A 26,753-nucleotide genomic window follows, 5' to 3' on the forward strand; every position below is an offset into this window, starting at 1 on the left:
ATCTTTGTGTATATTAAACTGGTGAGCATAAGGCAGGTTTAGAGGGCTTCCCTGGTGGCTCAGTAAGTAAAGAATCTGCCTGCAATGCAGGATACCCAGGTTTGATCCTTGGGTCAGGAAGATCCCCTGGAGAAGAGAATGACTAGCGACTCCAGTATTCTTGCCTGGAGAATTCCATGGACAGAGAAGGCTTGTGGGCTATGATCCATGGGGTCACAAAAGTTGCAAAGAGTCAGATAACAGAGCGACTAACACTTTCACTTTCAAGGTAGGATTTGAGTCTATGGAGTGGCATGAGTTTAGGAGCTAAAATTATCAGGAAAGGTGCAAAGTGACCTGGAGGTCTGAACATATTCAATATATTCAATATTTCAATTGAACTATATTCAATATTTGTAATAACCTATGATGGCAAATAGATGGGGAAACAGTGGCTGACTTTATTTTTTGGGGCTCCAAAATCACTGCAGATGGTGATTGCAGCCATGAAATTAAGACACTTACACCTTGGAAGGAAAGTTATGACCAACCTAGACTGCATATTAAAAAGCAGAGACATTACTTTGTGAACAAAGGTTCATCTAGTCAAGGCTATGGTTTTTCCAGTGGTCATGTATGGATGTGAGAGTTGAACTATAGAGAAAGCTGAGCGCCGAAAAATTGATGCTTTTGAACTGTGGTGTTGGAGAAGACTCTTGAGAGTCCCTTGGACAGCAAGGAGATCCAACCAGTCCATCCTAAAGGAAATCAGTCCTAGTGTTCATTGGAAGGACTGATATTGAAGCTGAAACTCCAATACTTTGGCCACCTGATGCAAAGAGCTAACTCATTTGAAAAGACCCTGATGTTGGGAAAGATTGAAGGCAGGAGGAGAAGGGGATGAGATGGTTAGATGGCATCACCAACTCAATGGAGATGAATCTGGGTAAACTCCGGGAGTTGGTGATGGACAGGGAGGCCTGGTGTGCTGCGGTTCATGGGGTTGAAAAGAGTCAGACACAACTGAACGACTGAACTGAACTGATGATGGAAAAGAATGTGCAATATATATATATATACACATATATGTAACTGAATCACTTTCTGTACACCCGAAACTTAACACTATATTGTAAATTAACTGTACTTCAATTTTAAAAAGTAATGGGTGAAATAACCTGATAAGGTAAGATTCAAAGCTGCAGGTTTTAGAGAGAAGGGATGAAGAATGTTTTGGAAGCAGCAATAAGGAACAAGAAGGATATCACCTTCTTAATTCCTGACAGTGATACAAGAACTGGAGAACTGCTGCGGTTCATGGGGTTGCAAAGACTCGGACACGACTGATCGACTGAACTGAAAGGCTTAATGAGATTAATATTAGGTTCAAAACATACAGTGTTGGGAAAACTCTGAGTTTTGGGGGTAAGAAGGGTGGGTGTCTATGCCTTGCTTTTGATTACTGATGAGGAAAGTAAGGAGAACTGGAGAGGTGTGGCCTTGGACCAAGTGCGTGAGGCTATCTCTAGACTCCAGTTCTGGAAGCTAGAGGATCCTTTGAGCTTGCAGGAGCACCATCATACAGGGCTAGTGCTCCAGGGCAGAGCCTGTGGAAAACCTCACTCTGGTTACTAAAAGGGGAAAGGGGACTATTCTGTACCCACCATGTGCTAGGCATTGTGCTTCTTGAGTATGTTATCAGTTTTAATCAATATGGCATCTGCCATATTGATTTTTTAATCTTATATGGCATCTGCCATATAAGAATTATTTTTATTGAGCCCATTTTGTAGATATGAGGATGGATCTTTGATCTCCTTAGGTGTCTTTAACAGCTTGCTTTGTAGCATCACAAGCACCCACTACACAAAGGAACACAATTCCTGATTTCTAAGTGTGTAGTGACTTCAGAACACTGGAATTTGTGGGGACAAGGAAGGTGTTCACTTTACCTTCCATCAGCTCCTACAGGACAAGTGCTTTAAGGAGAGAAACATGTCTTGGGTAATGAAGGCATGAAGTGTGTCTGGGATCCACTCAGTGGATCTGAGTGTCTGATCCAACAGGCCTGGGGCCAAGAGGTGCACTAGGTGAGACCTCAAAATGAGAGTGGCTGTGGAGGACAAGCCAAGGAGCTTCTGCAGACCATCATGTGAGTGCTCCAGAGAGACAAGCTGTGCTCCAGAGAGACAACATGAAAAAACCCTCCTCCAGCACGACCTGGTCTTAAACTGGCCATTTCCTGCAACTACATTCAGGAATTTTCCTGTAGGAGCTGTTATTTTCAAGTGCATCAAGACATGAAAATTCAGCAGCAAGAAAAATTTATACACTCCTTTAAATATCTTCCATAGACAGCACAGGGAAATGATTTAAGGGAGAGAGAATAACAGAGCACATTGATCATTTTTAATGTTTGTTTCACAGTTTTCTGAACTTCTGTCACTGGCGACATAACCCATTATACCATAACATTTGGGGGGGAAGTCCTCAAGAGGGTATCCACTTGAAAACCCAATGAATTACCAGCACATTTTGCAAATGGGAGCTCGAAAGTATGCACATACACACATATATATGTAATACATAAGCAATCTGGGTAAGACATGATTTTTTAAATTTTTACAATTTTATTTCCAATACTGGATTTATAGGCACTCTCATGAGATATATTTTCCTTCTGAAGGTAACAACAATAATTTTAGCCTATATGTCATGCTAAGTCACTTCAGTCATGTCTGACTCTGTGCAACCCCATGGACTGCAGCCCACCAGGCTCCTCTGTCCATGGGATTCTCCAGGCAGGAAGAATGGAGTAGATTGCCATTCCCTTCTCCAGGGGATCTTACTGACCCAGGGATCCAACGGGCATCTCTTAGACTAACCTGCATTGGCAGTTAGGTTCTTTACCACTAGCGCCACCTGGGAAGACCCTTAGCCTGTATGAAGTGAAGTGAAAGTCGCTCAGGCCTGTCTGACTCTTTGCAACCCCATAGCCTATTTAGTCCATGGAATTCTCCAGGCCAGAATACTGGAGTGGGTAGCCTTTCCCTTCTCCAGGGGATCTTCCCAACCCAAGGATCGAACCCAGGTCTCCCACATAGTGGGTTGGAGTGGGGGATTCTTTACCAGCTGAACCACAAGGGAAGCCCTTAGCCTATATAATTAACTTAAATAATTTGTTAATGCAGAAGGATCCATGAAATGAAATGAGTATGCTCCCTGATTTTCATGTTGCCTGACCACTTTTCAGGACCACACATGGTTGCAAATTGCAAAATCTTTAACCAAAACGAGACCCAGGAAAGGTTTTCAAGACCAGTGCAGCAGGTGAGGTTCTATGGTACACGGGAATCGTATCTTAAATTCTGGAGTACCCAAAATGGAGAGAAAGGCGTTACAGGCCAAGGATTGATTGTATGTTCTTCCCTCCACAGTTATGAGGCATCGTGGCACAGACCAAACGGAAAGCTCACATTATGGCACTGCCGAGGGTGAACAGCCTCACGTGCCCATCACCTTCTCTGGGCCGCAGGCTGCCTTAGGTGCCAGAGACCTTGTTTCCCCTCATGTAGTATTTACGTTTATATCCACATATTCGTCCATTCAATCATCCAGGCACATTTACACGAATAGAACACACTGGCAGATAGACTGTGTGTGTGTGTGCGCGCGCGAGTGTGATTTCCACTCACGGAAGCCTACACAGGCACTGTGCTTTCTCTTGTTTCAGGTCACCCATCACCGGAGCAGTGATCAGCGGGAAGGCACCTGCCTCTGCAGCCGATTCCCAGCCCGCTTTAGTTCAGTGTGAGCGCGGAGCTGGTTGGGTCGGGAGTAGGGGAAGCCCTGCTTCCCGCAGCGTCTCGCGGGCAGCATCGGAGATGGGGGGCCGGAGGGGGAAGAAGGGGCGGCGGCCGGAGGTCCACGGGAAGCAACGCCCTCCTTTGCGCTGCACTGGTGGCCGCTCCAGCCCTGGGTGTGGCCTCGTCGGGGCAGGCTTCTCCGGAGCTGCTGAACCCCGCCACTTTGAAATGGGGGAGAACTCCTGCTGGCGTCCCCAGTACTGAAAGGGGCGAAATGTTACTGAAAATACTAACAAAATTCCCCTGGCTGTTAAAACAATTGAAAAAAAATTATTAGGTACCTTTCCCCCAAAAGGCCATTTCAGATGTCTGCCTGTGAGTCCGGCTGTCTGGCCCTACCTGGCATTGGGGTGACCCCAGGCAACCGGCAAAGTTTCCTCCCGTTTGCTCCTGCTGCGCCCCAAGATTCGCCTCCACTTGTATGTCAGCGAGGGGTGGGGGAGGGGAACTGGGGCCACCTAGCCCGGCCTGATGGCTCCCGGGAAGCCGAGTCAAAGTTAAACAGGCCAGCCCCCAGGCCCCAGAAACTGGAGGCGCGCCTTTTCCCCCTAGGCACCAGCGGGCTCCCACACTCGGGATTCCGTGTGGTCCCACCGGACAGACTCCGGGCGCCGCCCCCAGATGCGCAACGCACCGTCACACCCAGTGACTAATTAAGGATTGGGTCCCTTTTCACCCTCCTGCTGCGAACTCGGAGCCCTGACTTCTCCAAAAGTACCTGCGACTTGGGGGTGACCCTACCCGCCCCCATCCCGCGCCGCCGCAGCGCCCAGGACGCCGCCGACTTCCCGGAGGGCGCTGGCCCGCCCCGCAGCGAGTCGTGCGCGGCTGCCGCCTCCCCCGCGCGCCGTGACTCCCTCCCCGCGCGCCGCTCGTACTCTCGCCACGCCGCCGCCCGGCACTGCAGCACCGGGGGGCGGAGGCGAGGCGGCGGCGGAGGAGGAGGACCGCAGCGGGCGAGCCCCGAGCCGCTCACCCGCCCCGCCTCTCGCGGCTGACCGGCTCCGAGGAGCCGCCACTCCGCGCGCTGCGGGAGAGCGCGGCAGACGGAGGCGCCCCGGAGTAGCAAGGCTGAAGGCTGAAGGCTTGACTCTGTCCTAGGAAGTGGGTGCCCGGCTGCTGGCGCGGTGAGTAGGGGACCCCGGCAACGGTGGCCGATTTTCCCGCCGCTACTTCTTGTCCCTCCGGGACCCGCAGGCCGAGCGCTGCAGCCTGGGGAACTTTTCGTGGCCTTTTAGAAAAAGCAACTTTGCCCCACCCGCCCACGGGGAGGTGGTTGCAGGTGCGAGGTGCTGCCCGGCCGGCCGGATGCCTTTGCCGGAGCAGGATCGAGGAAGTAGGGGTAAAGCAGACCGAGTGATCCCCGGTTGCCTGGGGTTGGTCTGGGGGAAGCGGGCGCGCTTTATCCTCGATTCCCGACGGAGGTAGGTGGGCAGCTGCGGCGGTTGCGGGGGCCGCGCCCGCCTTCTGCAGGGACCTCCACTATCCTTTGCTTTTGTGATTCGATGGGCAGGAGGAGGCTACTTTAAAACCAGAAGCTCCGAAACCCTGGCCGGGTGTCCGACCGCGCCTCGCCGGTACCTCTGTACCGCAACCCAGGCTTGGGTTCAACTTTTTAGCCGGGAATCCCTTTGCAGAGGGGCGGGCGGCGGGAGATCGGAGGCAGCCGCAGTGGGCGCTGCGGAAGCCTAAAAGAAACACCTGGGATGTAACGACTGTTCCCGGCTCAGATCTTCGAAGCCGCGTCTAGTGTCCGCAGGAGAACAAGCGAGGGCTGGAGAGCCCGGAAAGCCGCGGGGCTGTCTGTGAGTGTCTGCGCTTGACCACACTGTGCCTTCATTCAGTAAAAACCGACTGAGCGCCTACTGCGCCGGGCGCGGCGAGAGAGCGCCACTGGTGTGAAGCTCCGCGGGGAGAGGGGCCGTCACCTGCAGATAAACTACCGAAGTGATTTCAGGCGCTGAGCAGGGCGGCGGAGGCGATTCCCCCACCTCACTGACCCTTTCTCTTGGCGGGCTCTTTCCCCCCGCTTCTGGGTTCTAGAACGGGGAAGACTTTCCTCCAGCGTGCCGAGGGGACCTGGGGCTGGGCCCACCAGGACTGCGGAATACGGTGATGAACTTGGCTGGGCGGCAGCGGGCGCCCCGCCGCAGATGCTTAACCCAGAGCCTTCGCGGGGGCGTGCGGGGCCCGCGGCGCGCGGGGGCGGAGAGGGAGGGGCTGAGTCACACGGGCTGGAGGTGCGGCCGGGACGGCCCGAGCCGAGGTGGGCGAGTCGGGGCGGCGGAGCGGGCGAAGTGGGGGGTGATGGAGGGCGCTCGCGTCACTGGCTGCGTGTGCTAGTGATGCAAAAGCGGGCCCGCGAGCGGGGGCGAGGGCGGGGGATGCGGGAGGCGGTGGAGTCTCCGTCTGGGAGCTCGCGTGTGTGCGTCAAAGGCTCTCGCAGGATGGATGTCCTGCGGCGCCCCCTGCGCGGGCCGCGGCGACCAGGGGAGGCGCGGGTGGAGGCGGGCGGGCGGCGGCGCCCGGCGGCGAGGGAAGCCCCGCAGGGCCCCGGCCTCGGGCCGGCCGGCGGCTCCGCAGTGCACCGCAGTGCCGCCAAGGCGCCGCAGCGGCCGGAAGCTCCCCGGGGACCCAGAAGATGGAGCGTCTTTTAAGGCGCCGCGACAGGGATTCCCTGACGGTCTCCTCCGACTCTGGACCTCCTCCCTTCATTCTTAACCGACTGACAGGGCGAGAAGGAAAGTTGTTTCAGTTCCATTCCTGTCCTTAATCCTTGGGGAGAATTGGGTATGAATCCTGCATCCGCTCATTTTCAGTGGCCAGTTCCGAAAGGCCTCGTGCTCCCGGGCCAGTTTTCCTGTGAAAGCTTTGATGCTGAGGTTCTTCGGATTCTGTAGCGCTGATCCATTCCTTCACCGTTCTTGAGGAGTTTTGTTAGGAGGCCCGGCCTATTAGCGGAGCTTGAGAAAGGCTTGCAAAACAATGTGCTCGCGTTCCTCCTAAAAATGTGTTGAAAACCTTACTGCAAGTGCATTCTCTGGTAGAGAATAAAAAGCCCAATCCACATTTCTTCCTATGTATTAACAACAACAAAAGGACCCCACTTTCTGGAAACCTAATGGCAAAGATTTTTCTACCGGCTTTCCTGAATGAGCCCACATCGGCAGGATATGTGGCAAAAGGAATGACGGGGTGATGGAGTTGAGGGGCTAACGGGAGAAAGGAGAGCGTAGTTATTAAAGAGAACAGAGTTAAAGATCCTGGTCTCATTTTCCCCAAGTATTGTGTTATGTCACCACCTTATGTTATGGACAAGTGACTTACCCTTTTGGGTTCATCCTCCGTGTTTGAGAAATGTGAAAAATAGCTGGGACTAGCTCTTATTAAAAAGTTGTTTTGAGGACAAAAGAGAGCATCTCAGAGAGTTATGGACGAACATATTCTGTATGAATGGAAAATGTTATAAAACAAAATCCCTTTAAGGAAAGAGAAAACATATTTTTTCAAAAAGTCTGGCGACTTCCTCCGGCACTGTTCCTTTAATGAAATTTGGCCTTCAGTGTCAGCAAATGCAGACAATAGACTTTTCCTAGCAGTCTAATATAAAATCAAATGCCATTAGCTGCTGGCTGTCTGAAGGAGAGGGGCAGGGGAGGGAAAGCTCTGGATTGCATCTGAGTGTTTTGGTGATGTAGTGGAGAAATTAAATTTATTTTTCATGACCCAATGACATTTGAAAGTAGCCTTGGGTCTGAGCAGCACACTAGCCTAGGAGCTTTTAGGTAAAAATCCTACTCATTATTAATACTGTCATATTCTGTAAGTGTGGAAGGTCCCTCAGAAAACAGGATGTAGTTTCCACCCTCAAGACGATTACTGCAGAAGACATCAAAATGTGCAGTATATTACCTGACCACAAGTACCAGAAAATCCATTTCCTGTATTTAGGGATATTAGCTCTTATTCTGAGGTAGACTTCTTGATGACATATTTCATGAATAAAAACATCTGAATGCCTTCCAAATCAGGTCACTGTGTTGTTATTCACGTTACTCATGCATAATGGTAGATTTCTGTGAAGAGTAAGAGTTAAAATGTCCTTTTAATTCTATGCAGCTCTATCAGGAGAAAATCTATAATCCATCACTGCTTCTTGGTTCCATGTTGCTGAGGTTTCTGTCTGAGCCATGGTTTATGACATGGATACCATTATTTATTTAACACAAATTCATCATTTCGATGAAGTCTGTAAACCTAGGAGAGGCAGCCTCCTCCCCCCATCAACTTCATGCAGCTTGGTACAACATTGCTAAATTAATTTGAGTTTTACTTTTTAAATTACATCTCTGTTGAGTAACCAGTGTAAAATGTTGCAGTGGATAAAATTAGAAGCTTCTTTTTTTTTTGACACAACTGAAATAACAAGGGAGGATGACATTACTATTTTAATTCTTGCTGGAATGAGGGTACAAAGACACTATATAGTTTATCTGAAACACCCCTTGTAATTAGGAAAGGTAGGTAGTCATTGTATATCAGGTGGTTTCCCTGGAAAGAAGTAAACAAAATGAGATGAACTTAGAGGGCTGGATTGGATGGTTTGGTCCTTTCTGGTTCTAATGTTCTTTCCCTCCATAAAATATAAGAAATATATAATACATAATATTTTAAATTTGAACTTTTCTTATAAATAGAATGTAAGAGATTTTTTAAATTAACTCATTGAAATTTTACATGGGAACATGGGCTGTGTATCTGTAATTAGTCTGTTAGATTTTATATTATGCCATGAGGGGTATGAGTTAAAACATTTTTAAAAGACCAGAGTTGAAAAATAATAATCTCAGTTTAATGTAAAGTGAATATTGAGTTCAATTTAACATGACAACACTTTACATGTTTTCTCTTGACCACCTAAAGCACACCATGCCTGCTGTATCTTTCCCTGTGGACAGTAGGTAATACAAATGATTTGAACCAGACACTGTAAACTGTATTGATGGGCTTTAGTCTTCTTTGAGCACTCAGGCCTTCTTATAGCACTCAGGCCTTCTTATGATTGAAGAGCACGGGTGAGATTTATGACAAGGTAGAGTGCTTTCTCCCATCATTTCCCATTCTTTGAGAACCCTGTGAACTAGAAGTCCCAGAAGAGTCTAACAGATCAGATTTCTCGAACAGCCGTGTGCTCCCCCAGGTCGCTTGTCCAGGTGGAGATTTCTGAGCCCCATCCCAGGCATCCCAGACGCGTGGTTTCCTGGGTGGCCCCGAGTGTGCGGTCTATCAGGCGCTGTCCCGTGGGTTGGATGCTGTCGTTTGGGGATCACAGCTGCAGGACCACTTGAACAGTCCTTGGCCGTGCAGCAGGGACCCGGAACACGTGGACTCTCTAAGCTGTGTTGTTCTCTGTGGCGCTGATGGAATATCTGCTTGAAACTCTCACAGGAGTCGCATTTGGCTTGGCAAGGCAGGTTTCAAGATGTCTGGCTTCTTTGGTAAGAGGCAGAGTCAGAGTGAAGTCTGTGTTCAGGAAGGACTCTGGAGACAGACAGGCATAGGCCGAGGGAGCATGGCGTATGACGGGTCTGTCTACTGGCATAAAGACTGAAAACCTTGGCCTTCAAAGTCTGCAAGGCTCTGGGTGGTCTGGCCCCAGCTCACTTCCATAACCTCGGGTTACATAACCCCAAACCTCTCCCATCCCAGCAGCCATCAAACACCCGTCTTCTCCCGCTGTGGCAACCTCATCTCTTGCTCCAGCCTGCCTTCCTCGCGTTAATGCCGTATGTTATTTAGGTTCCAGTCCAGCCTTCTCTTCCTAGAGAAGCCTCCTGAGCCGCTTTTGTGAGGTTAAAATGCCCTCTCCCATCACACTGTGCTTTTCCTTATCCATAAGGTTGTCAGAGAAAAAGAGCATGCTCAGTCAAATTTGAATTCATTTTTAACATAAATGTCTCAAATATTGCATGAGCCATATTAAGCGTTATTTATTATTTATATGAAATTTCAATTTATCTAGACATTCTGTATTTTTATTTGCTAAATCTGGCAATTCTGTGTATAAAGTTCATTAATTTTGCATTTCTTTTTTTAAAAAAATGAGATTCTTTCATGAATAGCTGTCTCTCCTGACTCAGTTGTTAAACTTGAAGAAGCCACGGATAGGACTGGGGAGAGGTGGTTGTTTTTTTTTGTTTTTTTTTTGTCTTGCTGTTTTCTCCCTAGAAGGAGCTCAGGAAACATTATCAGATGAATTAATGAGCTGTTTGAGAAAAATGGTGTAACCATAGACAAGTTTCTTAACCTCTCAGACCCTTAATTTCTTAAGCTGTGAAAAGATGTTTTTATATCTACTTTTTAGGGTTGTGTGTGAAGGTCAAATAGGAAAAACAGACATAAAGCTCTTAGTTTGTAGGCACCTTACATTAAAAGGTACCTTTTCTCTTCTCCCAATGTTTGTCTTATAAAATGAAAGCGTTCCTTTTTAATATATGAAATCCTACTTCCTTTTATTGTAATGCAATCCTGAATGTTTCTGCACTATTTAACCAAATGCAAGGTGCTCTGGAGACTCAACTATGCAGTTATAGCAGTGCACCCATCTGGTGAACAGAGATTTCTGGGGCTGGTTCATAGGCCTGTGGCGTGTGTGTGTGTGTGTGTGTGTGTGTGTGTGTGTGTGTGTGTGTGTGTGTGTGTGTGTGTGTGTGTGTGTGTGTGTGTGTGTGTGTGTGTGTTCAGTCGTGTCCAACTCTTTTGTGACCCCATCGACTGTAGCCTGGCAGGCTTCTCTGTCCATGGGATTTTCCAGGCAAGAATACTGGAATGGGTTACCATTTCCTTCTCCAGGGGATCTTCCCAACCCAGGGACCGAACCCACGTCTCCTGTGTCTCCTGCATTGGCAAGTGAATTCTTCACCACCCACCTGGGAAGTCCTAGGAAGGGTCTTTTGTCTGATTTATGCTTTGCCATCACCTTCTGAAATCCCTTGAACAAAGCATGCCCCGTCTTCCTTTCACATTGGATCTTGCCAGTTGCGCTGTGTGTCCTGGTAACCTGTGCACGTTTGTATATAGCACGTGCCTCGGGAGTATTATATTTTGTCTTCATAATGACTCTAGGACCTTGCATTACTCAGAGAACTTGTGATTTTCCTGTAGCTTATAACTGACTGAACCAAAGTCAGTGTTCCTTGCACTACTCCCTGACTGTCTTCACCTGGTTATGACCAGAAGGTGTAACCATGTCTTTGCCTAAGCGCCGGGAGCTTTGGAAGACCTAGTCTTAGGTCTCCTATCCTTCAGTCACCTTCCTTCCCCTCGCTGCTCTTGCAATTGCTGAGTCAGGGTCTCAGAATTCCAGGTCTGCCTTTATAGGAAAACCAGGACCACCAGCAGCTGTTTTAGGCAGGTATCTCCTCCACTATTCAGGTTTTAAAATCTGCAGGTTCACCCGAGATAAATAGTCATCTTGGAGGGTTGCAGTTTTTCTAAGAGAGGTATCTGAGATGTTTGTTCTTTGCTCTCAATCACTCAGATGAGTCACACAGCACGGGGGCCTCTGCAGCAAGGAACAGCCACGCGTTTTGGCAGCAGGTAGAGAAGGTGACCCACTTTGTCATGTCAAGCTCTGACTAGCAGATCCGCTGGAGAAGGGATAGGCTACCCACTCCAGTATTCTTGGGCTTCCCTTGTGGCTTACCTGGTAAAAAATCCGCCTGCAAGGTGGCAGACCCTGGTCCGATCCCTGGGTTGGGAAGGTACCCTGGAGAATGGAAAGGCTACCCACTCCAGTACTCTGGCCTGGAGAATTCCATGGAGTGTATAGTCCCTGTGGTCGCAAAGAGTCGGACACCGACTGAGTGACTTTCAGTTTCACAGCCTGTTTTAAGATGTACTTATCTTAATATTATGTTTTTTAGTAGTTCTAAGCATACCGTTTTTTTCTTTATGCCATTTTTGTACTCATGTGTATTTGTATTTAAGAAGCGACTGTCTACTGATTCCTTGGAGCCATTCTCAAATTTGCCCTCATATTCTTCTTTTCAACATGTAACAACATTGCCCCAGTTTACACCCATTAAATACAGTATGAGCAGCATTGAACACACAAGTAATTTAAGTATAAATATTATTATTTTTTTAAATATCCAATTAAATCTGCGGCCTGGGTTTCCTGTTGGCCACATCAGTGTGAGGGGAGTTACAGACCCACAATAACATCTACAGCCATTTCTCTGGCCCTGTTCTCCCCCCAGTTGTGGATTCCCAGCCTTCTTTAAAGATTTCTCGCTGTTTCTCCGAGTCCTCGGGGACACTCCTGCAGTCGTCATCCCTAATGCCCTGCAGCAACATCTCTGCCGTGCTGCCACACCTGCCTGCCTGCACCCAGGATGCCCTGGCCCCAGGATTGCAGAAGCCGCTGCTCCCGGCATGTACTCCCCGGGGAGTCTAGAGAGTGTGTGAGTGCACGCGGGCTGGTGAGAGGACCCTTCGAGTGACCAGTGTCCTGTGTTCACATTCACTCATCCCCTGCTGATGACAGCCCATTGTCCTAGATTATAAATAGTGGATCTAAAATTGCCTTTTGCTTGGGATGAGTCCTTTCCTGGGAGACATTTTAGTTCTTCCCTTTCAGACATACCTCATGGTATCAGAATGTTCAGATTAATCTTCTCATTTTTGTCAGGCTGTTTATGGCATCATTACTTGCAAGAGTGGAAAACGGTAAACAACTCACATGCTCATCAGAGGATGATCACATCCATTATAGTGCATTTAAATACTGAAATACTACACTGCCAGTGAAACAACTGAGGTGAACTGATGTGCACTGGAACTATTTTTGAAATTATGTTTTAGTGGAAAATATAGCAATTTATTAATATTAGCCAGAATATGCAGCATATCACTATTAAAAAATTAAGGTATATTAAAAAGTCTAGAAGGATAAAGAGATCGAACTGTTATCTTTGGGGAAAAAGATGGAGAGGGTCTGACACTTTTACTTGATATATTTCTCAATCATTTTGAGTTTTCATAATTAAGGCATCAGTAAAGGTGGTAAAGGTTAATTTCAAGATGTCCCTGTGATGCTATTTCTCAAATGTATCTAAATAAATATAAATATGTCCCAATGTTTAAGTGGTAGAAAGCCATGCTGGTTTTTCCTGTGGATGTTTTTCCAGTTCATAATGCCAGTAAGGTAATCAAAGTTTTGAGAACATAAATTTGGTAGTCTATGAAACGATTTTCATTTTGAGTGAACAAAGGCGCAAATCTATAAATGTTTGATACAGTAGCCTGTGAGAAGGACTCCTGGTTGCTGACCTAGGTTGTTAAAACTGAGGCCCTCCCACCTCCTTCCACCCTTGTTATCAATAAATCTTATGTGTCCAGTAGCTGTCGTAAGCTAGATTAACAGGCTGCACATTCTACTTTGAGGAACATTGTTCATTCTACTATTGTTGTTCAGTCGCTCAGTCATGTCTGACTCTTTGTGACCCCACGGACGGCAGCATGCCAGGCTTCTCTGTCCCTCACCATCTCCAAGAGTTTGCTCAAACTCATGTCCATGGAATTGGTGATGCCATCCAACCATCTCATCCTCTGTTGTCCCCTTCCCCTCCTGCCCTCAATCTTTCCCAGCATCAGGGCCTTTTCCAATGAATCGGCTCTTCGCAGAAGGTGGCCAAAGTATCGGAGCTTCAGCATCAGTCCTTCCAATGAATGTTCAGGGTTGATTTCCTTAAGGATTGACTGGCTTGATCTTCATTCTCTACTGTGACTGTGTATTTGGTGGGGTTGGAGGTTAGCACATTTTTTATCTTCTCTTCTCGTGGACCTGGCATGCCCTCCCTCCCACCATCTCTCCTCCCCCCACTCTGAACATCTGCATGTTGGTTCATGGAAGAGGCTCCTACCTGTTCTCCAAGTCTCAGCTTAAAAATCACTTTTCATGACCCTCCACAGCAGAGTTCGGGCCCCTTTCTCTGCCTCTCCCAGTCCCCTTGCAGCCATACGACATAAGTGCTTCTCATCCTGGGTCATTGTGGCCCCTCCACTGGAGCTGAGTCCCTTAACTCAAGAGTTTCTAGACTCTGAGTTCCTTGAACTTCAAGGCAAGAGCCCCAAACTTTGGGATGTTTCTAACTCCTGGCACTGGACACACAGGGGCTAAAAATATTTTAAATTATTAAAAAATCTTTTTTTTATTGAAATATAATACACAGAAAAGTGTGCTTTTTGGAAGGGTATGGCTGAATTGATGTTTATAAACTGAGCACATGTTTTTAAACAACACCCAGACCATGGAGCAGATTGCGCCCCCGAAGCCCCTTGGGTGTCGTTTTAGTCATAACCCCCTTCTGCTGTTCTGAGTTCAGTCCTTTGGACGTGCTTAACATGGCTCTTCCTTAACTGTTAATTGCTCAGTCATGTCTGACTCTTTGTGACCCCATGGACCATAGCCCACCAGGCTCCTCTGTCCATGGGATTCTTCAGGCAAGAGTACTGGAATGGGTTGCCATTCCCTTCCCCAGGGGATCTTCCTGACCCAGGGTTCAAACCCAGGTCTCCCGCATTGCAGGCAGATTCTTTACTGCCTGAGTTACCAGGGAAGCCCCAACTCTCCCTAACCTGCCCAGGTGCCTTGTTTTTTCATGCCCACCATCAGAGAAACTGCTTGAGAGAGCCTTACAACTACCGAAGCACATTAGAACGTCACGGCTGTACCAGAAGGCTGCCTCTAGACTCCCAGATGACCAGTCTGCCGTGTGCTAGAGTCAGAGAAGGTTTTCTCCACACAGCTGGCCGCAGGGCAGCTCTGCCCGTGGCCTGCGTCCCCCGTGGGCAGTTCTGTCATTTGACAGCGACTCATACCGGATTCTGTAAGTTTCCTTCTCTTTCCGGCTTGCTGAAATTGCACATGAATGTGTATGGAATTTCGTCTTCTGCTTTTAAGCCTCTGATTAATTACAAAATGATTTCTTTTTAATAGATAAAGGCTCTAGAATTTTAGAATTTCTATTTCTTCTTGTGTCAGTTTTGGTAAGCATATTAAAAAAAAATGGCAATTTTAGCCAGGTTGTCAAATTTATTGCATAGTTATGTACAATTTTACAATCATTGCTTTGTTTTTATTTTGTGAGCCCTGTGACTCTTGTGTCTAATTGTATTTTCTTCACTCCTTTGGCTGTTATAGGCTTAGTTTTTTGTAAAGATTCTAGAAACTTTACAGAGTCATGCAGTGTTATCTGAAGATGTTAACAAGTATATATGAATTATTTAAAATGAGTCCTTACCCATTTGAACCTATAATCATTGCCTGTGGTTATATGCAATTTTTAAAGCTCGCTATTTCTTTTATTTATCATTAAAACACAACCCTAAAAATTCAGAACGTTAGGAGGTAGATAGAATGATAGATACATTTAATTAATTTTAAAGTGTGTAAATGATAGAGAGGTTTATAGAAGATACCAAATTCCTGAAGGCAAATATGTTGACAAGAATGAAATACTTATGGGCTTTCTGTGGGCCTACTGATTATTTAATGATATCTGTGTTTGTAATATTGTGTGAAAAGAAGAGAAGCGAAAAGTAAAGGAGAAAAGGAAAGATATTCCCATTTGAATGCAGAGTTCCAAAGAATAGCCAGGAGAGATAAGAAGGCCTTCCTCAATGATCAGTGCAAAGAAATAGAGGAAAACAACAGAATGGGAAAGACTAGAGATCTCTTCAAGAAAATTAGAGATACCAAGGGAACATTTCATGCAAAGATGGGTTCAATAAAGGACAGAAATGGTATGGACCTAACTGAAGCAGAAGATATTAAGAAGAGGTGGTAAGAATACACAGAAGAACTATACAAAAAAGATCTTCACAATCTAGATAATCACGATGGTGTGATCACTCAACTAGAGCCAGATATCCTGGAGTGTGAAGTCAAGTGGGCCTTAGAAAGCATCACTACTAACAAAGCTAGTGGAGGTGATGAAATTCCAGTTGAGCTATTTCAAATCCTCAAAGATGATGCTGTGAAAGTCCTGCACTCAATATGCCAGCAAATTTGGAAAACTCAGCAGTGGCCACAGGACTGGAAAAGGTCAGTTTTCATTCCGGTCCCAAAGAAAGGCAATTCCAAAGAATGCTCAAACTACTGCACAACTGCACTCATCTCACACGCTAGCCAAGTATTGCTCAAAATTCTCCAAGCCAGGCTTCAGCAATATGTGAACCATGAACTTCCAGATGTTCAAGCTGGTTTTAGAAAAGGCAGAGGAACCAGAGATCAAATTGCCAACATCTGCTGGATCATTGAAAAAGCAAGAGAGTTCCAGAAAAACATCTATATCTGCTTTATTGACTATGCCAAAGACTTTGACTATGTGGATAACAATAAACTGTGGAAAATTCTGAAAGAGATGGGAATACCAGACTACCTGACCTGCCTCCTGAGAAACCTATATGTAGGTCAGGAAGCAACAGTTAGAACTGGACATGAAACAACAGACTGGTTCCAAATAGGAAAAGGAGTCTGTCAAGGCTGTGTATTGTCACCCTGCTTATTTAACTTATATGCAGAGTACATCATAAGAAACCCTGGGCTAGAAGAAGCACAAGCTGGAATCAAGATTGCCGGGAGAAATATCAATAACCTCAGATATGCAGATGACACCACTCTTATGGCAGAAAGTGAAGAGGAACTAAAGAGCTTCTTGATGAAAGTGAAAGAAGAGAGTGAAAAAGTTGGCTTAAAGCTCAACATTCAGAAAACTAAGATCATAGCATCTGGTCCCATCACTTCATGGGAAATAGATGGGGAAACAATGGAAACAGTGTCAGACTTTATTTTGGGGGGCTCCAAAATCACTGCAGATGGTGATTGCAGCCATGAAATTAAAAGACACTTACTCCTTGGAAGGAAAGTTATGACCAACCTAGACAGCATATTGAAAAGCAGAGACATTACTTTGCCAACAAAAGTCTGTCTAGTCAAGGTTATGGTTTTTCCAGTGGTCATGTATGGATGTGAGAGTTGGACTGTAAAGAAACCTGAGCACCGAAAAATTGATGCTTTTGAACTGTGGTGTTGGAGAAGACTCTTGAGAGTCCCTTGGACTGCAAGGAGATCCAACCAGTCCATCCTAAAGGAGATCAGTCCTGGGTGTTCATTGGAAGGACTGATGCTGAAGCTGAAACTCCAATACTCTGGCCACCTGAGGCGAAGAGTCAACTCATTTGAAAAGACCCTGATGCTGGGAGGGATTGGGGGCAGGAGGAGAAGGGAATGATAGAGGATGAGATGGCTGGATGGCATCACTGACTCGATGACCTTGAGTTTGAGTAAACTTGGGGAATTGGTGATGGACAGGGATGCCTGTTGTTCTGCGATTCATGGGGTTGCAAAGAGTTGGACATGACCGAGCGAGTGAACTGAACTGAACTGAATCTGAAAGGATAAAAGAACCTCTCAACTTGAGTTTTGATGACAGGGATTTTATTTTGCGACAGCCATGGCCCTTATTTGGTCCGTATCATGTCTCTGCCTGCCCTTGTGTGAATTTGTCAGATTATGGCAGACTTTGCCTATTCTGTCCTTCAGGGTGATTGCGGGGAGAGAGCTCATGAGACAGGCATTGGTGTGGTTTATTGCAGGGCTCTCCCAATACACAGTGGCTCCTACAGCCAGTGACCAGCATTGTGTTTATATAGCACCAGTTAGCTTCCGCCGTGTCCCTGGGTTCCACCCAGTCTTTCTCCCATAATCTGTCCAACATCACAAATTTCTCATTGAGGTCTCTATTTCTGTTTTAACCCTACTTAACTCCCCTGTGCTAGGTGGGCAAGTATGTGCCAGACATTTATTACTAAGTCACGCTGCCTTACCAGCCACTCTAAAAGTTAGTACCCGGAGGTAATAATAATGTCTTTTCACCCATGCATCTGTAGATTGACTGAGCGCGGGCTGATCTAGGTTGACCTTTGTTGGGTTTTCTCCACGTTGCAGGTTAGGTTCAGGTTTTTAATCCTCCTTGGAATAATTGGCTATCAGTTCGTATTTCTGCATGGAGATGGCTGAAATACAAGAAAGGTAAGTGGGAACATGTGCTGCCTCTTAAGGCTCGGCTCAGAACGGGTGCTTGCCCCTTCAGTCCACATTCTACTGACCAAAGACGGAATGACAGGAGCGTTCCATGTGACAGAGCGTTGCCTCACACGCTGCACAGCTTGCCAGTGTTGTCACAGATATCTCTCAGGTGAGAATTGTTTCCTGTGATTTAAGCCTGCTGCCTCTGCTTCGTCGCTCAGTTGTGTCTGACTCTTGCGACCCCATAGATTGTAACCTGCCGGGCTCCTCTGTCCATGGGATCACTCCAGGCAGCAATACTGGAGTGGGTTGCCATTTCCTTCTCCAGGGATCTTCCCTACCCAGGAATCAAACCCAGGTCTTGAGCATTGCAGGTGTATTCTTTACCGACTGAGCTACAAGGGAAGCCCCAATTTAAGCCTAGACCTTTTTTATTGTTGTTGTATATATAAACACAAATGTTTTATATGGTTTTTACATACAATATATTTTCCAGGAGTGAAATTACTTGTAAATCAAGGGAAGATTCTATTTTGTTTTATTTAAAATATTACCAAGAGTTGTTCATTTCCGAAGGTCACATCACCAGTACTCAAAAAACACTAGTGATATTTGCGTTGCAAATGGATGGTGGTTTAGTCACTGAGTTGTGTCCAACTCTTGAGACTCCATGGACTGAAGCCCTACAGGCTCCTCTGTCCATGGGATTTTCCAGGCAAGAATACTGGAGTGAGTTGCCATTTTCTTCTCCAGGGGATCTTCCTGACCCAGGGATCAAATCTGCAACTTTCTGTGTCTCCTGCGTTGCAGGCAAATTCTTTACCACTGAGCCACCAGGGAAGCCCCAGTTGCTCATAAGCTCACCTCTATTTGTCTACATTGGTATTGTGTGCATTCATGGGGACCACATTTAGAAGCAAGCATCTCTTGTCTTCATTTTGTATTCTAGAGTTGCCACACTGGGACATTTACATATTTTAAAGCGTAATTTGTTATTTCTTCAAATTTTACTTATTACTGTTAGGATACTGTATAGATATTTAAATTTCTGTGTGCAGACAGGTTATTTCATCTGTGAAAAATATTTAACAAGGCGTTGCAAAATGTGTTACTAGTAGGCACTGTTGGACTGTTCTGGATTCCCTGTGTTTTAGCACTCTGTGTAATAAGAGATTTATATTCGGGGGTGGGGAGGGCCAGGCTGTAACTGGGTGGCCTCTTCCGCCTTAGCGTTGTGCCTGAGGGAGTGTGTTCATTCCGTGACAGTTGTCACATTACTCTAACAGTGGTTGTGAAGGGAGGTGGGGTGTGAGCTGGACCTGCCAAGAAAAATGGTGTGTTTGTAGAGCACATACAAGCCTGTACCATAGTTCTGTTTCTGAGGCTCACCCTGAATTCAAGCAGTCCAGGGCTTTGGCTGTGAAGGCATGGCGTTTCTGCCTTGCCGCCCTAGCCTTGATTAGTGATGGGTAAGACCAGGGGAGGCATGGAGGAGAGGCGGAGGAGATGTGTTCCAAGATGGTTATTCCACAACCATGAGAGATGCCCAGCAGGAATCTGGTGGTTTCTTTCTAAGCCTGTTTTTAAAACATATTATTTTCTGAGGCCACTGCCAGACATTGAGAGTGCCCTGCCAGAGCCTTCTGTGTGTGAGATGGGGGAACCCTCTGAAGTGCTTCCAGAAGAGACTGACAAAAGAGGGAGTGAAAGCTTGGTGACCTATTTTGGTCCATATTTCAAAGATAAGAATATTTTCCTACCAACTGAAATTGGTGTAAGAGTAATTCAGAAGGAGTAAATCAGAGGACATTGAAAAAGAGACCTGGGACTTGATGATACATGCTTCTCTGTGTGCTTTTTAATCTGGAGTTTGCGTATTGATAAGGGCATCACACTATCTGTGGTGAGCAGGGGACTTGTTGTTGGGGCAGAGCTCCCCTCATTTATTGATAAATACATTACAGCTAATTGTTGTCCCAAACATGCATTAACCGTGAACCTGAGTGTGTAATGGTCATGTCTGCCTTTTGGGATATAGATGTGTGTGCACCAGAAGGTTTGATTACATTCAAAGGCAGTAAATAAATTAAAAAAAAAATCCAACTCTGTAAAGATTAATATCCACTTCCTAGCAAATCTAAGGAGAAAACCAATAATTAACATAATTGAATGTGAGGTCATCTTATGCCTGAAGCTTTATTTAACATCAGGAGAGTGATTTCTTAAGAGCTGATACTGATGAATCCTCCTGGCCATGGAAAATTTGGAGGCCTTTGAGCTCCACCCAGATTGCTCACTGATGGGGCCTGAGCCAAGACTAAAAGGTCTTGTGATGAATCAGTTTTGTGATGCATAACTGATTCACTTACTCCCACGTCTTGGCTTTATACATTCCCTTCTTATTACTGTGTTCGAGTGCTCTGTTGATGACTGCATCAAACATTGGGTGTAGCATCGTATTCCATTGAATAAAGCTCCTAAATAAGATGGGAAATAATGGGTCATGTTAGATAGCATTACTGGCTTATAATTTTTTTCCACTTAGTAGATGGCTTTGAAATTGCCTACTGTGAAATTTTAAAAGTCAGACAATGAACTGCCTTTGTCTCAGATTAGAGTGTAATAAAGTGTGGATCTGAGCTCTTGGGGCTCCCAGAGGTGCTTTTGAAGTTACTTCTGCACCTCCTGCTGGCCACCTTAGCTGACATGTGTGTGTCTCAGGGAGGAGTGTGTGTGTGTCCTCATTTCCTCTTGCCCAGGGGTAATGGTTGTGACATCTTCATCAGGAAACCATGACAATGTTAGTTAAGTGCCTTCTCAGGGTCCTCTGATCACATTCTGCTCTTCTGCCTGGAGGGGTTGCCTCCTTCCCTTGAAGGCTAACTAGCCCCTGGTTTCTAGTCTGGCTGACATACGGCAGCAAAATAAATGCTCTTTCATAATGGTTTTCACCATCTCTTGGTGACTGACAGCATTGAGAATCAGGATGTCCAGCTTCTCAGCGTGACAGCTTGTCACACCAGCCACTGTGCTCGTCTGTAGCCTGGAGGTCATTTGGGTGTATATTCAAGAGAGTTCAGCTTACCTTCTAGGAAGAGTGAGAAGGATTTATGATGATCTTTTCTGATCACATGAGATTTTCCCTTTTCAGTGAAAGCTGAATCTTTCATTCAGAATTTCAAGCTTAATTTTAAGAACCAGGGTATAGTTGTATGTTCTCCTTAGCTCAATAGATTTCTCATATCTCAGGAGAGGTAAAATTTGGAGTTGGCGATCAGACATGAATCCTGCCTCAGTCAAGCTTTTAAAATGTGCTGAAAGTCTCAAGATGTGCAGCTCTTTCAGCAGATTGACCGTAATATTTTATTGTAAGCTGCTTACTGAATATTTATAAGGAGAGTCAACTATAAAATCAGCAAATGTTTTTAACTTTGTTAAATATTAGGATAATAAGAAAAAAAAATAGGCTTTAGATAAATCATGGCACTTATTATTCAGTCCTGACTGTAGAAAAGCTACCTCAACTGGATGTCAAGCTTGGATATTTATTGTTTGTCCATTGGCTAAAAAAGTATAGATGTGCTAAATGAAATAAATGCAGATTCATAGTATGTAATGAGACGAGCATCAAAACTAATTTAATCCAATTTAGACCCAGTAATTGCCCTTCATGGGTACTCTTCCTTATGAGATTATAGAAGGTCCTGGAGTTTTTTCTGGAGGTAAGAAAACAGATAAGTTATTTAATAACTGTCTTCATGTATTTCAAAGGTTAAATGCACAAAACACGGTGTCTATGTTTTCTTTTATTAACAGGAAACAGGAGAAAATAGACTTAAGTAGAAAGCTGAATGAAATGGAAATTTCAATTCAATTCCAGTCAACAAATCGATATCTCCCTTGAGCAAGCTCCCTTGAGCTGTGCTCATTAGGAAAAATGAGATGTGATGTCAACATGGAGGCCTGGGAGGGGCGGCTCTGACAAGTTACACAGACATCCTGTACAGTAAGGAATGGGAGTTCAGTGAAAGCAGCTCCAAACCCCGAGATGGCGGAAAGGCAGCAGAAAGACATTCGCTTAAGGCAGCTTTTCTCAGTCTCAGCCCTATTGATGTCTGGACTGAGTGGTTCTTCTCTTTAGGGAGCTTCGCTGTGCATTGCAGGGTGGTTAACAGCATCCCTGGCTTCTTCCCGCTAGATGCCAGTAGTGTGGTTTCCCCTCCAGTTGTCACAGCACATCCAAACTTTGTGAGACGTCTCAGGGTAGGAGCGGTGGGCACTCAGAGTCATCCTAGCGGAGAACTGTGGGCTTAAGGAATAAAGGAAAATTTCAGAAGCAACAGTTTTTGAGATGAAATTGAAGGGCAGGCGGGATTGTATCAGTTGGAGAGAGAGAGAGGCATGGTGTTGGAGGTAGAGGTGATGAATACTGGGGGCAGGTGGGGAGGGGCAGGTGATCGTGTGGATTGGGGAGAGAGGATATGGGAGGTCGTGTGGATCTCGTGAGGACCAGAATGTCGGCAGTGGCAGGAGACGTAACTGCAAGGGTTGGTAGGACTCCCTGAAGTCAGAGTCAGCAGTTTGGGCCCCATTCAAGCAGGGAATCCGGTTTGTTAGAACTGTGCATTCAACAAGCTAAATCTGAAATCAGGTGTGCAGTGGCTTAGGGTGGGGAGAGCCTTGAAGTAGAGATGCCAGTTCGGAGTGGCCAGTTTCAGCTACTTCCTCTAGATGGGCCCCCGTTCTTCACTCACTCTATGAAGGAGTTAGCCTGCAGATATTTACTGCACCTGGGCCAAGTGCTGGGCCCTGCTCCGGCTGCTGGGGGTAGAACAGAGGACAAAAGCAGAAGATGAAGTCCCTGTTCTTGTGGAACTTACTTTCTAGTGGGGAAGAAGAAAAACAGTAAACAGAAATGAAACTGTCAAAACAATCTTAAAAAAAAACAAAGTGAAAGTCACTCAGTCATGTCTGATTCTTTGTGATCCCATGGACTATACAGTCCATGGAATTCTCCAGGCAAGAATACTGGAGTGGGTAACCTTTCCCTTCTCCAGGGGAATCTTCTCAACTCAGTATCGAACCCAGGTCTCACGTATTGCAGCTGAACCTTAAGTTGCTTAAACTCTATGAAGACATTAAACAGTTTAATGTGATCATCAGTGATTGGAGAGTCTGCTAACATTAGTGATTAAAAACTTATTATTACAGTGAACTAAGATAAGTTAATGATTTGGTTGCAAAGAAATTGCGTTTACATCATTTATTGGAAATCTCATCCCTTAAAGTAGAGGTAAAATAGAATGTATTTCTTCCCTGTTGATATCTGAAAATATCTGTTATGAAGAATATCTGTTTGTAAATTTACTCCCTGGAAGAGGATTTTACTTGCCTGGCCACTGAAGCAATGGACAGATTACAAGGGAAGAAGAATAAAAAGGTAACAAACCTTTGCTGGGTTCCTAGCACATGCCAGCCATGCTGCTAGGCATTCGTTATTTAGTTTTCATCATGCCTAAGTCCTGTGCACCGTCATCTCTCCCTTGCAATAATACAGCAGCTTGCTAATAGGCCCTTACCATTTGCCGAGTTCCCAGCACACGCCAGCCAGGCATTTGTTGTTTTGTCTTTTATCAAAATTGAATCCTGGCCTCCATCATCTCTTGCTTAGAATAGTATAATAGCTTCCCAACAGGCCCCTTGGTCTTGTCCCTTTTCGATTCTTTATTCTGCCAGATATTGGTGTCAAGCACAAAAAGACCATGTTCATTTCATGTTAAAAGTCTCCAGTGGCTCCTCACAGCCTTGGGTTCCATTAGCAATTCCTTCCTAGGGCCGCAGTGAACTGCCTGAGGTCCTGGTGGCCCCATGCTTGCCCCCTGCCTCCTCTGAGCCTTTCACACTGACTGTCACCCTGCACTTCACCGCCCACCTAGCTAACTCCCGTGAATCCTTCAGGACTCCCTGCAGGTGTTAATAGATTTCTCAGGGAGGTCTTAACCTGATCTTCCCAGGTCCAGTTGGGACACCCTTGCAACTTACAACAGAACCACCATCTCCTTATCCAGTGACAGCATTTGCTATGGTTTTGTGAGTGCTCGTTTCCTTGTCTTACATCTTGAAGCTTCATCCTTGTGGACCTAGAGATGACCCAGGGCCTGGCATGATCAAGGAATATTTGTGGATGAATCAGTAGAGGGTAATGCATTTTAGAAATGAAAAGGCTGAAGCTCAGAGAGCATATGCTACTTGCTCAAGGTCATGGAACTGTAAATAATGAATTTATGCCTGTGGGGCTTCAGAATCCAGGTTCTCTCCATACATCAAGGAGTCTGTGTATTCTGTGGAGTTCTGTAAGAGCATTATAGAGACTCTTTGGCTTAGATGGTTCACTTGTAGCCTTCCTGAGAGGTGTTCAATAAATGTTTATTATTAATCAATGGGAAACAAGATCTTGACTTTAGTGGTCTCTTTCATCAGTGTACTTCTATTGGATCAGGAAGATCCCCTGGAAGAGGCAAACCACTCCAGTATTCTTGCCTGGAAAATTCCATGGAAAGAGGAGCCTGGCAGCTCCAGTCCACAGGGTTGCCAAGAGCTGGACAGAACTGAGCGACTGAGCACATGCTTGTCACCAGCCCAGGAAGGCCAAGGCTTGAATCGTCTGTGTTCACAGCTAGTGAAGGCTTAGCATTTGGAAGAGGTGGATTTTGCTTTGCATTTATTTGACTCATTATGTCAGACATGTGCACAAGTGGTTTTTGTCATAGCACCTCCCTGCCCCCTCCAATTCTGTTATAACATCAGTCTGCAAAACTGTGTGAGGAAACCATGGAGTTTATAGTAGTGTATAGTTGAGAACACTGAACTATGTTGTTTAATGGATTTCTAAAATTACATCGCCTTTGATTCAGTATTGACCGTTTTTTTAGCCCTCATGCCTATTTGTAGTCATGGAAATGCAGAGTAGAGAGGAATTTTGCCATATCATTTACCTGTGTCTAAGCTCATTCAAGATGAATCTCAAATGCAAATGGAAGGAGTCAGAAACAAAGGCAGCATGCTGTATGATTATATTTATGTGACATTCTGGAAATGGCGAAAAATGGCTGTCAGGGGCTGAAATTAGGAGAAAGGTTGACTACAGATGGTCTTGGAAAATTCGGAGGGTGGTAGGACATGTTCCAGGTCTTGACTGTGATGTGTGGTTATGTTTGTCAAAACTTGCAAAACTATACATCTAAAAGGGCGATCAGTTGGGCAGAACTGACGTTCCCAGCGCTAATTCCCAGCAGACCCGTGTTTTGATCCGAGTACGCTCTGCCCCACGGCCAGCAATGGCACTGTGCTACTCTTCACCCGTGGCCTCCCACCTTGCTCCTTGGCATTCGCTCGCTCCCACAGGCTCACCCACAACACTGGATGGTGTTGGTGTCAGTTTTCTTGTTCTCTGTCCAGGTGTTTAGTGTGCCTGTTGTCCATTTAGTACATACAGGTCGGGCATTTATTGAATGGTGTTTTCATTCATGGGAGACTAGAACTGAGATTCTCCTAATAGTTCAGATGGTTCCATGTCATGGCCTTTTCTGCAACACTAAACATATAAAACTTAAAGTAAGTAAGTGTTATTTCTTCTTTTTCAAATTCTTTTCCCATTCAGGTTGTTACATAGGGTTGAGCAGTTCCCAGTGCTATACAGTAGGTCCTTGATACATGTATGTATGTAACGGAATCGCTTTGCTCTCCACCTGAAACTAATGCAACACTGTCAATCTAAAATAAGCTTAAAAAATTGAAAATAGATGAAGATCACACAGAAATGGAGCTGACTGTGTTAAAAGTAGTAAATGTATAGAGAAAAAAATTTAGGTCTATGTGACTACAAAATGCATGCTTCTATTGCTATACTGCTAAATAAAAAGATTTGAGATTAAAAAATAATAATAAAATAAACGTAGATTTGTCCTCAACCTTAGGCTAGATTCTAGTGAAGATAAGTAACAAATCAAATACTAGTGACATAAGAAAAAATTAGCAAACAGTTAAAAGGAGATTACTACCACCACTTTCTTGTTTGTCCATGCAATGGAAAATGGTTGCCTTGCTGTCTCAGCAGTGGACTGTCTCTTTTCCTGCTTATTACTGTTAAACAGGAACAGAATTTGGTGACTAGTGAGGCCCAAATATCATGTATTCTTATAATTCAACCTTTTGGGAGGTTGTAATGGATGCACTTTTTAGCAGATTTTAATTAGGGTGACCATATAATTTATTGTTCAGATGAGGGCTTTTTTAGTTTAAAAGGTGGTGGGGTACTGTCAGTAATTCGTTCCAGGATAACAGCTGTAAACTAGGAGTGTCCCAGGAATCTGGGGTATCCGGTGACCCTAACACGGCACACATATTCTATATAGATATTCAGTAGCTGTTCATATTCACTCTTAAGATGGTCAAGTTAAAAGTGTTTGTATAAAGCGGTTCATCCGTTTTTATTTATGAATTGTGTGGTACACTGCTATGGGCATCCACGGCTACTGTTCCTCATCAGTGCCTGTAATTTTTATTTTTTTCGTACTCAAAGAGCTGTATCAGGATACAAATAAGTGTGAGTGCTGAAATGTTAGGGCAGTGCTTCTCACAGTCTCCTGTGCGTCCAAATGATCTGAAGATCTTATTAAAATGCAGATTCTGGTTCACTAGGTCTGGGTGGGACCTAGCTTCTGCATTTCTAACAAGTTCCCAGGTAGCACCGACACTGCTGGTGTACAGACTCGTCTTTGAGAAAACCGTAAAAATCCTTGGCCAGCTTGGGA

The 26,753-nt window shown here is 45.4% G+C and overlaps 1 protein-coding gene across 1 annotated transcript in view; it reads left to right on the top strand.

Annotated features, from left to right (window-relative positions):
* Nucleotides 1–4,789: 4,789 nt before the first annotated feature.
* SV2C (synaptic vesicle glycoprotein 2C) overlaps nucleotides 4,790–26,753 on the top strand; it is a 215,151-nt gene continuing 193,187 nt past the window's right edge. The window contains exon 1 of the mRNA XM_065941270.1: nucleotides 4,790–4,972. The gene's annotated coding sequence lies outside the window, so the exon portion shown is untranslated. The remainder of the gene's footprint in view (nucleotides 4,973–26,753) is intronic.

This window comes from Muntiacus reevesi, chromosome 7 (genome assembly GCF_963930625.1).
Source record: "Muntiacus reevesi chromosome 7, mMunRee1.1, whole genome shotgun sequence".
In the NCBI taxonomy this organism is placed as follows: Eukaryota; Metazoa; Chordata; class Mammalia; order Artiodactyla; family Cervidae; genus Muntiacus; species Muntiacus reevesi.